This window comes from Danio aesculapii, chromosome 3 (genome assembly GCF_903798145.1).
Source record: "Danio aesculapii chromosome 3, fDanAes4.1, whole genome shotgun sequence".
In the NCBI taxonomy this organism is placed as follows: Eukaryota; Metazoa; Chordata; class Actinopteri; order Cypriniformes; family Danionidae; genus Danio; species Danio aesculapii.
The window spans coordinates 45144986-45158064 of NC_079437.1; positions in this window are offsets into that span (position 1 = coordinate 45144986).

Consider the following 13079-nt stretch of genomic DNA (forward strand, 5'->3'; position numbering starts at 1 on the left):
ATGAATTAGTAAAAGTAATTTTATACACTTAGAAAGCAAAAACTAATGTTGGATTTTGAGTGTATTAAAGGGATAGTTCACCCAAAATTAAAATAAAACTTGTTCCAAACCTGTTTGAGTTTATCTTCTGTTGAACTCAAAGAAAGATATACCGAAGGTTGTGAAAAAAACAGCTCTGAACTTCTATAGTATTTTTTTGTTCCTACATCAATGGCTCTCTTTTCCCAACATTCATCAAAATATCTGATAAAATCTGTTCATAAAATTTTAAAACCACTTGAGTGTGACTAAATACTGAGGATTTTTTGGGGGGTGAACTATCCCTTTAATTGCAATGTTTCAAATCATGTTTGTGAAAATAAAATGTTGAAACATTAATGACTATTGTTGTCGTAGGTAAGATCGACACATGAAAATTTATTCTGACCCTGACAATTTTCAACAAGGGATGCGTTTTTATTTTCAACACTTATATTTTATTTCTGAACCTTAAGTAAAACCTAGAGGTATGAAGGATGGTGGTATAATATAATATTAAATTTACTAAACTTTTTGTGACTGCACTGTGATTCTTAAAGGGATAGTACACCTAAAACTGAAAAATAACTCATTATTTACTCACTCCAAAGTGGCTTCAAACATTTATGGTTTTCTTTCTTCTGTTGAACAAAGGAAGATATTTTAAAGAAAGCTGAAAACCTGTAACCACTGACATAAATAGAAGGAAAAAGAAATGCTATAGAAAACAATGGTTTCCAGATTTTTTTTAAAATACACTCACCGGCCATTATATTAGGTACACCTGTCCAACTGATTGTTAACGCGAATTTCTAATCAGTGGCAGCAACTCAATGCATTTAGGCATTGCTGCAGTTCAGACCGAGCATCAGAATGTGGAAGAAATGTGATTTTAGTGACTTTGAATGTGGCATGGTTGTTGGCGCCAGAAGGGCTGGTCTGAGTGTTTCAGAAACTGCTGATCTACTGGGATTTTCACGCACAACCATCTTTAGGATTTACAGAGAATGGTCTGAAAAAGAGAAAATATCCAGTGAGCAGCAGTTCTGTGCACACAAATGCCTTGTTGATGTCAGAGGTCAGAGGAGAATGGCCAGACTGGTTTGAGCTGATATAAAAGCAACAGTCTCTCAAATAACCACTTGCTACAAGTGAGGTATGCAAAAGAGCATCTTTGAATGCACAACACTACCAACCTTCAGGCGGATGGACTACAGCAGAAGAAGGCACCCACACCGGGTGCCACTCCGGTCAGCTAAGAACAGGAAACTGAGGCTACAATTCACACAGGTTCACTAGAATTAAACAACAGAAGACTGGAAAAACATTGCCTGGTGTGATGAGTCTCAATTTCTGCTGCAACGTTTGGATAGTATAGTCAGAATTTGGCATCAACAACATGAAAGATGGATCCATCCTGCCTTGTATCAACGGTTCAGGCTGGTGGTGCAATAGAGTGGAGGATATTTGCTTTGCAATTGAGCATCATGTCAACACCACAGCCTACCTGAGTACTGTTGCTGACGACGTCCATCCCTTTATGACCACAGTGTACCCATCTTCTGATGGCTACTTTCAGCAGGATAACGTCATAAAACACGAATCATCTCAGACTGGTTTCTTGAACACGACAATGAGTTCACTGTACTCAAATGGCCTCCACATTCACCAGATCTCAATCCAATAGAGCAACTTTGGGATGTGGTGGAACGGGAGATTCACATCATGGATGTGCAGCCAACAAATCTGCAGCAACTGCGTGATGCTTTCATGTCAATATTGACCAAACTTTCTGAGCAATACCTTGTATCTTGCTGAATCTATGCCACGAAGGATTAAAGAGCACATAGTTTACCTCTTTTTTATGATTTAATATTAATATTATGGTTCTTCTGAGTGTGCCAGTTTAGGTTCAGTTTAAAACACAATTCAGATTTTTTTATTATAATGTGTTAAAAAGTGTCATGTTGGGGGCGTGCCCACAGTTCGCTGATTTATGGGTGTGTTGCTTCACATGTAAATTAGTTTCGGCTTCTCGCCAACGTAACAAGGGGGCGGGGCCATGAGCTCACCCGCTCTGCGTTTGCAACAGAGTCTGACAGGCAGACTGCGAGAAGGAGCTGGAGAGGTTCAGCATTCAGTCGTACATGTACGACTCTGACACAGACGAAGCAGAGAGTACAAAACTTCGTACAGTTTTACAGCCAACTGTGTGCTAGTTTCAAGTGCCGAGCTTGTACACAGAAACTAATAACCACGCACACTGAATTAACTTTGACTGAGGCACCGGATGCGCCGCTCGAAGCCGCGACACGGCACACTAGACACTCTCTGTGGCGCGGCAGAAACATGACATGTCCTGAATCATCGCGCCACGCATTTTTGAATTCTAAACATAGGTTTCTGCAGTGGTCCGCGGCGCCCAGCCGTCGACTTGAGTGTACCCTGATAGAAACCTATGTTTAGAATTCTAAAATGCATGCTAGTTAAGATCACAGGGAGCTTCTGGGATCGCGAGAAATGCAAATGGCTGAAGTATAAGGTAGACTCGATGAGAAGTACACATGTTTGCAAACCTACCTAAAGATACAACCAATAATTCTGATTAGAGTGATATTGTGGAGAATATTGATCTTGTGTTGAGCCCAATGAGCCTTGCATCTAAAAATAGAGCTAGGGTGTTCCTTTAGTGATATCGCTTCAACTCACGCTGAAAATGGCGGACGTGAATCAACAAACTGAGGATATGATGACGTGCCTGTCAATCAATATTGGTGGCGGGGGGACCGCTCTCCTACGTAAAGTTGCGGTCGGTTTGAAAACCGCTCCAATTGGTCCACCGTTTTTTATGTTGTTAAATTCAAAAATAAAGCACTGGGTGTGCTTATTTCACCCCAATATGACAGTCTATACACCATACATGCACATATGGCTGTCCAAACAGCTTGAAAAGTACATTTTTTACCATAGGTGCCCTTTAAGGCAGTTCTGAAGGCAAAAGGGGGTCCAACCCATTACTAGTAAGGTGCACCTAATAAAGTGGCCGGTGAGTCTTCTTTTGAGTTTAACAGAAAAAAAATTAAGTGGGAACAAGGGTGAGTAAATAACATGTTTTCTAGATTTGGAAGTACTATCCCTTTATATAATCTTTTAATGTGGTGTAAAATAAGCCCTTATTACGCTTTTACAGTCTTGAAGGATGAAAAACACCTTTTTGTCTTTGACCCTAATGCAGATTTAACCAACAGAGAAGGTGATAAATTTTATGATCAAAGCTGTCGACAGACCGCTGGCATTAGCAGCAAAGTACACAGTAGGCTTTTGCGATAGCTGTCTGTATCCACCCATTGTAGCATTTGAAACCAACATTAAAAAAATTGCTAACAAGTTTACACATCAAAGCACTAATATTCCTAAAACCTACGTATAGGGCAGAAAATAACACCTATCTACCAAACCTGTTTATATCAGACTTAACTGATCTATCTCTGCCAGGGAGGTCTACCAGTAAACTTCTATTGCCATGTTTGTAATAATTATACACCTTTTGTAGGGGAGCTCTGCCATTGTGATCTTCTGGCTGATATTATTGCTGAACTCATGCCAATTAGTTGTCTTCTTTACGTTTCTAGGAGAAAAAAAACACTGATGATGGTTTGGCCGAAGCTAAAGGGCTGTGCTGAGACAGGCACGTACAGGTGAAGTTGTGGGTGTAGTTTCACTCACCTCTGTGAGGAGGCGTGGGAACCAGCGATCTGCCACTAGTGCATGAGTAACAAGAGCCTGAGGGAGTGTGGCGTAATCTCAACTACCACTTTTCTTTTCTCTTTTCCTTCATCACTTACACGCACAAAGATACACACGTAAACAGAGCGACGTGTTCAATCATTTTGAGATTATCAATCTGTGCGTGAACTTTCTGACACCGTCTTTTGTGCTATTGCCCATATTCCCTCTTTTAGCATGTTCAGAATCCATAATGGAGTTAGACTTTATTCTCTTGCTGAGATTTTAGTTTCTCTTACCTTTCCATTACCTTTTGTAGGCAATCACACAAAGGCTATGATTAAGCTAATGCTGGTGGATTAATGTGAAAAGAGATGCATGTTGTAAACAGACAAAGAGCACAAAAAAATGACAGACAGTAGGCGTGCCATCAGTCTAAATCACAGTTATCTGCAATAACATACTGAAGGGATGTGAACATTTAGTAAAGTTCATATAAAAATTGGAATTTAGCTACTATTTACTCATCCTTGAGTGCCTCAAGTTCTTTATAAATTTTTTTTCTGATGAAAATTAAAAAGTTATTTTGAAAAATGCAGGAAATGAGTACACTATGACTTTCACGGGAGAGAAAAATACTTCACTGTAAAAAATGTTGGGTTCCACACAATTCCTTCATTTTGTCCCAACACAAATTGGTTAAGTTAACTTAAGTTAACTTAAATAACAAATCAATTAGGCTGATGCTAAAAAAACTCAGGAAGTGTGTTGATTGAGCTTATTTTAAATAAGAACAAGCCGCAAAAATGTTTATGTATATTTAATATTTATGTGTATGTAAGTTAATGACAGCTGGATTCCAAATTTCTTTTAACAATCATTGTTTGTGTTCAAGAACAGAAGAAACTCATACAAGTTTGGAAGAAGTGTAGAATGAGTAAACAATTGCAAAATTTTCATATTGGAGTGAACACACACTACTTGACAAAAGTCTTGTCGTCGATCCAAGTTGTAAGAGCAACAAATAATAACTTGACTTCTAGTTGATCAATTGGCAAAAGGTAGATTTTTCAGATGAATCATCTGTTGAACTTCATCTCAGTCATCAGAAATACTGCAGAAGACCTATTGAAACCCGCATGGACCCAAGATCCCACAGATATCAGTCAAGTTTGGTGAAGAAAATAATCATGGTTTGGCATTACATTCAGAATGGGGCGTGCAAGAGATCTGCAGAGTGGATGGCAACATCAACAGCCTGAAGTATTGAGACATTTGTGCTGCTCATTACATTACCAACAACAGGAGAGGGCAAATTCTTCAGCAGGATAGCGCTCCTTCTCATACTTCTCCACACCAAAGTTCCTGAAAGCAAAGAAGGTTAAGGTGCTCCAGGATTGGCAAGCCCAGTCACTAGACATGAACGTTATTGAGCATGTCTGGGGTAAGATGGAGGAGACATTGAAGATGAATCCAAAGAATCTTGTTGAACTCTGGTAGTGTTGTAAGAATGCTTTCTTTGCCATTCCAGATGACTTTATTAATGCGTTATTTGAGTCATTGCAGAGATGTGTGGATGCAGTCCTCCAACCTCTTGGGAGTCATACACAATATTCATTCTTTTTCCACTGCACCATGACTTTATATAACAAATAACTATATATAACTATATAACTTTATATAACAAATAAGTGACAAGACTTTTGTATAAGCAAAGTTAGACCTTACTGTCCTAATCTGTCCTAATCATTAAAAATCAAGGCATGATCACATTTTATTGTGGTAAAAGAAGCATAATCTAGAGGCCTTTGCAAGTTGACTTTGAAGTCAAGTTATTATTTGTTGTTCCTAAAACTTGGATAGGCAACAAGACTTTTGTCAGGTAGTGTACAAATGCAATGTTTCCAATATCTTTTATAAAGCAATCATAATATAAAGTTTAAGGCAGTATTTTAAAACCATTTGGAAGATTTGGAATTGTGCTTACTTTATACTATTTTCCTAATAAAATATATTTATGTTTAATGTTTTATGTTTCCACGTTTAAATTAGTATTGGGTGTTTTAATGCAGACTTCAATTATACAGCAATTAAATTGCAATGACAACATCTAACCTTTGCACTTAATAAGCTGGCTGACTATTAGCTGATGTTAAAATGCAAACGCACCAACAGATTTTGCAGCGGTAAAGTGGCATGTGTAAGTGACTTAAGTAAGTTAAGTACATAAGCCCTGGCCTCCCTAAAGAAGCTGAAAAAGAATGACAATAGCTTAAAGATATAATGCATATCATAGTCTGGACCGAGTGTGTGTGGGTGCCGGGGGACGGTGGGCTGGCAGCTGTCGCTGCCGTTCAGGGGCCCACAGGTCCCGGCCTACCTCTAATGACCAGACCAGCTGTCGGAGTTGTGACTGTGGGGATGTGGGGCTGTGCGAGGCGGGGAGGGCATGAGAACTACCACCCCCCTGTCCTAAGGGGCGTGTCCCCACCCTGTCTCCCCCCCTCTGAAAGAGGGTGATTGATGGTGCAGGGTTGACACCAGGCTTCAGGAACAATTGACTCGGGAGGAACGGAGCCTAACAGAGGCCTAGGGTTGCCTCAAACTCTTTTTCTTCTCTTTTTTTCAGAGGCAAATGCAGGATCAATTGAAGTTGTAATTCAGTCATTTTTCTCAATATGTCTCTTTCTGACATTTTAGGTTGAACATATGCCACTCTTAACACCCTTCAAAGACCTTTTAACCAGTGCCAAGGGAACGAGACATTCCATCACTTATTTGTTTAGTGATTATTTGTCATATTAGTCAAACGCGGCCTCATTCGTGACGACTGACTAAATGGCCAGACTTTCCGCCACTCTTTGTGCACATGGACGCTGTGGCAGGGATTTGATTGAGCCCTGCATGCGTCGTAAACCCTTAGCACTCGTAGGTGTGGTTTAGTAATTCAACCTCTGGAGGGAAGAACAGAAAGACGAGCAACCTTGTAGCCTTAGGCACACGATGGGTTATCAGTGAGTATCGGCATTTGAGCTCCAGCTTCGGGGCCTTTAACACAGCCTCTGACCCCGAGCACTAAACCTCAGGAGCCCTTTTCAACAAGTCGCCAGTACCTCCTGTCCTCAAGCCAGATTTACAGCCCTAGGGAGGAGGCAGACGTGGAGGGGGCACGGTCCTGCAGCTGTCCACAGCGGACTTAAGCAGTTATTTCACACGAAAACACAGCAATGGCATTCAGAATTCCACCAGCTGGCTCTCGTCCAGCCCTCATCTGAAATATAGTTCCTGACACTGAGCAGCCAGCTTCTGCACACTCAACTAGTTCCTGCACACAAACATGAACGTCAGCAAAAGACACTGTGAACTGATGGCTAATGACTTGTTAAAAGGGACTGGGTAGCTTGTACTAAAGAGGAGACTTGGGTCTTTCTCATGACTTCAACATTCTGAGTTTGGACCCTCGAGACCTGTATTTAAACCCACTAAATGGACACAAATCACTTCTGCCTTGATCCAACACACTAAAGATGAAAAAAAAACAGAACATGAGTGGGAAATGCTCCAAAAAAATAAATGAACCCTTGATCCCCAAACATAAACATTCCATCGCTCCCACACATCTACAGCCACTGTAACACTGCAGAGTTTCACACAACTTAATGATAATTTAGCGAGCTGGTGTGAAAATCAAACACCTTGTCTCACAATGCAGGCAGTGATCTATCTCACTTATTTACCCAGGATAACAACCTCTTTGTGTAATGCCTGTTTGTGTGTGTGTGAATATGAGAGAGAAATTAGATAAAGGAAAGTGGGGGAATGTGGTAGGAAAAGGTCAAACTGAGGAGAATGTTTTAGGTTGTAATAAAGATTGATTTATTTCCCAAACTTTAGAGCCTGAAATAGCACAGTGAACCACTGTCGTCCTCATATACCCAATGCTTGTGTAATGGAAAGTTTTACTTGATCTGTATATTTATTTTGTGGGAAAAACACAAAGAGGCAGTTCAAAAATACAATATTTTGCCATTGAATATAACAAATGCTATGGAGACTGTGGTCTGTGGGCTTTCTTAAAATATGAAACACATTTGTGACTTTTCAGATATTTATCTACTTGGGAAATGCAGAGGTGTAACAAGGATATGGTTCTCAAACTTAATTCCTGGATGGCTGCAGCTCTGCACAGTTTTGCTTCAACCCTAATCAGTAGATCCAACTAATCATAGTATTCAAGACTACTAGAGACTATTAAGCAAGAGTGAATTGGAGCTTGTTTGAGCTAAACTATGTAGAGCTGCGGCACTCCAGGAATTGAGTTTGAGACCATTGAAATAGAAGATGTCCCTCGTTTTTCCAACCCCACCAGCATGACAACACGACTAATTTCTTGTCAAGTAAGGGACAGAAAGACTGTAGAATGTAAGTGTGAGAATGTATGCTTATTGAGGAAAGACCAGGAAATTATTACAAGGAAAAAAAATGGTGATTTCACCATTAAATGTGCTCATAAATGGACAAGTCCAAATCTATTGTACAGCTTAGTACAGTACTTTGGTCAAAAATAAAGAGATCTCTGCAACAAAACGTCTATAATCAATACCCAAGCCATAGGCAGTTGTACAATCTCAAAACTTTGATGACGAAGACAATATAAGCAAAGGTAATAAAGACAGTGGTCACAAAAGCAACTCCCTGATTGGCCATGACGTTTCCTAGTAGGGGGTCTGCGTTGCTGATTGGCCATGACTAGTTTTGTGGAGGGGGCTCTAATCCTCTCCACACTCTCTGCAGGCGCTCGGTGGAGTTTTCCCACATAAATCACACTGCACTGGGGTGGTAAAATCATTATTGTCTTTTCAGGCCTCGTAGCTTGCTAGCACTTAAAGGCCAAGTAGTATGCTAGCTCAGTTCACACACATTGCAAAAAGGGATTGCGGCATTTTAACAGTCACAGTTCACGCAATGCTTTTTCACTCAAAGTATACTTTAAAAGCCTGTTGCCACAAACATCAATACAAAGAACTTCAATAAGCTGTTTTGTCAGGTGTATAGGAAAACCTACAGATCACTGGTCTCCAATTTCCAAATACTTGCTGCAGAGTATCTACGTTTAATATTAAAAACAGCTTTATTTATGCAATTTATTAAAAGAAATAGGAAAAATATGTTAAAGAAACTAGCTAATACAATGTTGTATTGATATCGTGTGCAGCAATCGGTTTGATCAAACAATGAAAGACTGAAGGAAAACTATATGAAATAAAATGTGTGGTGCTCTGTGGATTTTCAATAGCCAATAATAAACTACCAAGAAATTGTTAAACAGGGTTGGTGAGTTTTGATATTAATGATTATGTAAGCCATATTGCTAATCTATTAACCCTCTTTTCTAGTTTGCAGCTTTCAATTCCTTCCTCTATAGCTTGCCAATAATTTTTTTGATTTATTTGTATGCACCCATGTGTAGTTATCAGCAGTTTCCCCTGGGAAGTTTGGGTTGGGGGTTAAGTGGGTGAAGAGAGAGGAACATGGATGTTTGGCTTTGCTTCCCACAGGGTGGTCCACCTTCACAAAGTAGATTCACCATCCCACTTTCATTTACGACGAGGCAAACATACAGTACCATTCAATCTGCACAAAGAACAGAAAACAGTAGAACAACAGAAAAAAGCAGACTGGATTACAAAGCACTGTTACCTCACAATAGATCTCAAAAATGTGGTGACGTTTGATGCCCATCAACATGGTAAGTCAGAGTTTACAGCTGAGCAAATTATAGCCATCACTCGTTTGGAAATACCACATCAATGGGATGTTCAACTAATCAGAAACTAGGTGAATTTAAGCATGCACCCAGGTGTTGAAGGCAAGCGCTTGCCTTCGTTAGCAGTAACTAGGACAGTAAATCACAACGTATGACACCTTCTTGTTTGTCTGATGGTGGAACCCCTCAGAGCTCTGCGAGAAACTCATCACCTTTCTTTCCCATCATTTTCACTTTGCTTCTACAAACACACCTCTGCAACTTTACACACTGTTGACATAAACCAACAAGTAATAAAGTGTGTAATGTGCATAGCACCTTCTTTTGACTGAAATGATTTACTCTTTTCATGTTATTATTATTATTTACTTTTTTGTATTTTATTTACTCTTTTGTACTACTTGCAATGTAAAAAAGGACTTGATCCAAAAAGCCTTAAAAAGCACATTTATGTAGCAAAAAAGCACTGAAGATCCTTTTTTTAAGATATCAACCTCAAATTAAAACAGATTTAAAGCAAAATGTTTCAGTAAATAAAAATGTGAAATTTTCTAAATCAGTTTTGAACATTTTTGTGCATTTTGTGCAAATAATAAATGTTAACACTTGTGCACTGTTAAAATTGACTACCCTTTTGTTATGTTCAGGATGATAACATTAAACTGCTTTAATGCATCAGCATTAAATGCATCAGATAAAGATTCTCTTTCAAAATGTTTTGTATAAATCTGTTAATCAACCTCAGTCCTGATCAAAACTACTAAATTGCTTAGAAAATTACAGGATTTTAACTCATTAATTGCCAAGTTCACAAACAATGTCACTGATTTGGTAAAAAAAAAAAAAAAAACACACAAAATGGCATTTTCAATATTTAAGTGTTTTTTTTTTTTTACCTTTTATTACAGTCTTGGACATGTGAACAATTAGTAACACCATTGGCTTTGACAGTTAGATTTTCATTTTTTCCCCCTAATTTACTGTTGGTGGCTGTTTTTGCCCCATTGACTTCCATTATAACCACATTCGATGGTGCATAAATACACAGTCTTTGTTTTTGTTTACTCCATGCAGTTCTGAGAGCTGAGATGTATATTTTGATTTTCCCAGACATATGAAAGAAAGTGTGTAAAGGTCACTCTCACACACATACACACACTTTAATTTGCTGTTATACTCCATATAAAATCCAGAAAAGCTTTTTTTTGTTCACATGCCTATCTAAAGGGCTAATGGTGCCAACTGATGATCAACAGTAAAAATTACTAATTTTACTTGCTCCCAACAGGGAAAACCACCAACAATCAAAAATGCATTATTATATGCTGTCTTGGTTTTGTAATCAAATAAATGTGGTTATAATGGAAGTCAATGGGGCAAAAACAGCCACCAATAGTAAATTAGGAAGAAAAAACTGAAATTAATCAAAAACAATGCATCAAAGGCAATGTTATTTCACATGTCTAAGACTTTGATAAAAGGTGAAAAAAAAATCCAGTCCACAATTACTTTTTATATTGAAAATATGTCAATTTGTGTGTTTTTTCACCAAATCAGTGACATCATTTGTGAATTTGACAATTAATGAGTTAAAATCCTGTACTTTTCTAAACAATTTAGTAGTTTTGATCAGGACTGGGGTTTATTAACAGATTTATGCAAAAAATAAATTATCTGATGCATTTTTACCGCCATTTAATTTAGTGGATGTTTTCATCCCTAACATAACAAAGGGGTAGTAAATTTGCCTAGAGTGTATCGCTGAGTTTTTTAAAACATTCAAAGCGTTTTCTCAAAATAGGTGTCAAAATAAGTTGTCACCAAAAATCATTCAAAGTTCAAAAATTCAAAAATCAAAGTTATGTCCAAATTAAGACTCAAACCCACCCCAAAGTGGATGAAAACATCCCCAACAGCACATAGGGGTTAAATAAGTGTATATAATGTTTGTTTGTTTTTTTTTACTTTTTTTCCACTATATTCTGCCAAGAGTCTTCTTTACAAAGTCCTTAAGTCCCTCAAAGCAAATCTTAAGATTTACGACAGTTTAAGTTGAAATTTATATCTTCGGGTTCATGTTTTAAAAAACGGTTAACAGTTCATCAATAGTAATTTATTCAATTCCTTAAAAATGTTACTAATATATACATTATATATATAATATTACTTATATATTAATTTCATTATAATATGATAATTGTGTCTTTAAAAATATGCTCATTAAGGCAGTTCTTTGTATCAAAAGTAATCTTTGTAACGTCACAAATCTATTGCCTGAGGCGTGTAAATGAAACATTTTCTGTCAAGCTTAATAACACTAAATATTGTCACCTGATAATCTAACACGAAGCTTTGAAAGTTTCATGGTATGCAACTTGCGCTTCAGTTGACTCCTTCAAAACAATTTTTCCCTGCTCTAGAAAAACCATTAATCAAGATGATTTTCTCTCATATTTGAACTAAAATGAACTCAAATTACTCTCACTGTCATCACAACACTGTGACAGCAAAGCCATTAATATGGATCTTTGCCAAGTCATCTGCCATCCATAACCCCAGCGTGACAAGCAAACAAAAAAAATTGCCTCCCCTTAAATACAGCGTGAGTGGATATTGCGCATGAATTAACCTCATACACAACAAAACAATAAACAAAACAGCGTCCCAAAACACAGTGGGTAAGAATGCCTTCTGTTACCACTCCAAGCCTTCAAAACAATATCAGACAACTGTTGCTTAACATTCTCCAACTATCAAGCAAAACCAGAAGAGAGCCCTGATAATTTGAAGCACACACTTAAAGAAATATAAATACTTTAGCGGAATGGTGGATCAAAACACAAAAATCTTAATTGAATTAAATAAATAGGATGCCATTTGAACCATTTAATAAGAGCAGGTATTAAACCATCAAATTTCACTGTTTAAAAACAATTAGAGTTATATGACAGCTGCACAACAGCCTGTTGGTTTTGGTCATTTTTAATACTCTAAAACACAGGCAACCTATATAAAGTGGGGGAAATAAGTATTCATTCGTCATGTTTTTTCTAGGGAATACTATTTCTAAAGGAGCTGTTGACATGGAATTGAACCAGATTTTGTTAAAAACTCAAACAATGCAAACATAAAAATAAAAAAATGTTATGTAACATAACAATGCAATGACAGAAGGAGAAAGTACTGCATATCTGCCAACACTCCCGTTTTTCCTAGGAGTCTCCCGTTTTTCAGACCTATCTCCCGCCACCCTCCCGTTTTGTTATTTCTTCCGTAAACTCCCGTAACTTCACCACCCACACTCCCCCTGGTCCTCAGCTTTTTGGTAACACCCCCAGGTTGCCAACTTTGGTATAGTATCCGATCGCAGCAGCCGCCCGAAGCCCGCTCCATAGTACAGTTAGTAACCTGCCTGGCTCGCAACAGTGTTATTCAGACACCTCACTCCCGAACAGAACTCCCAAAGAAGTCACATGAACTGCTCAGGTGTGAGTTTTTCACAGACCTCAACATATCTTGATGGTTCTCTGGGCCTTGTCTATCAAATCTGATCTTTATTTTGTATTTT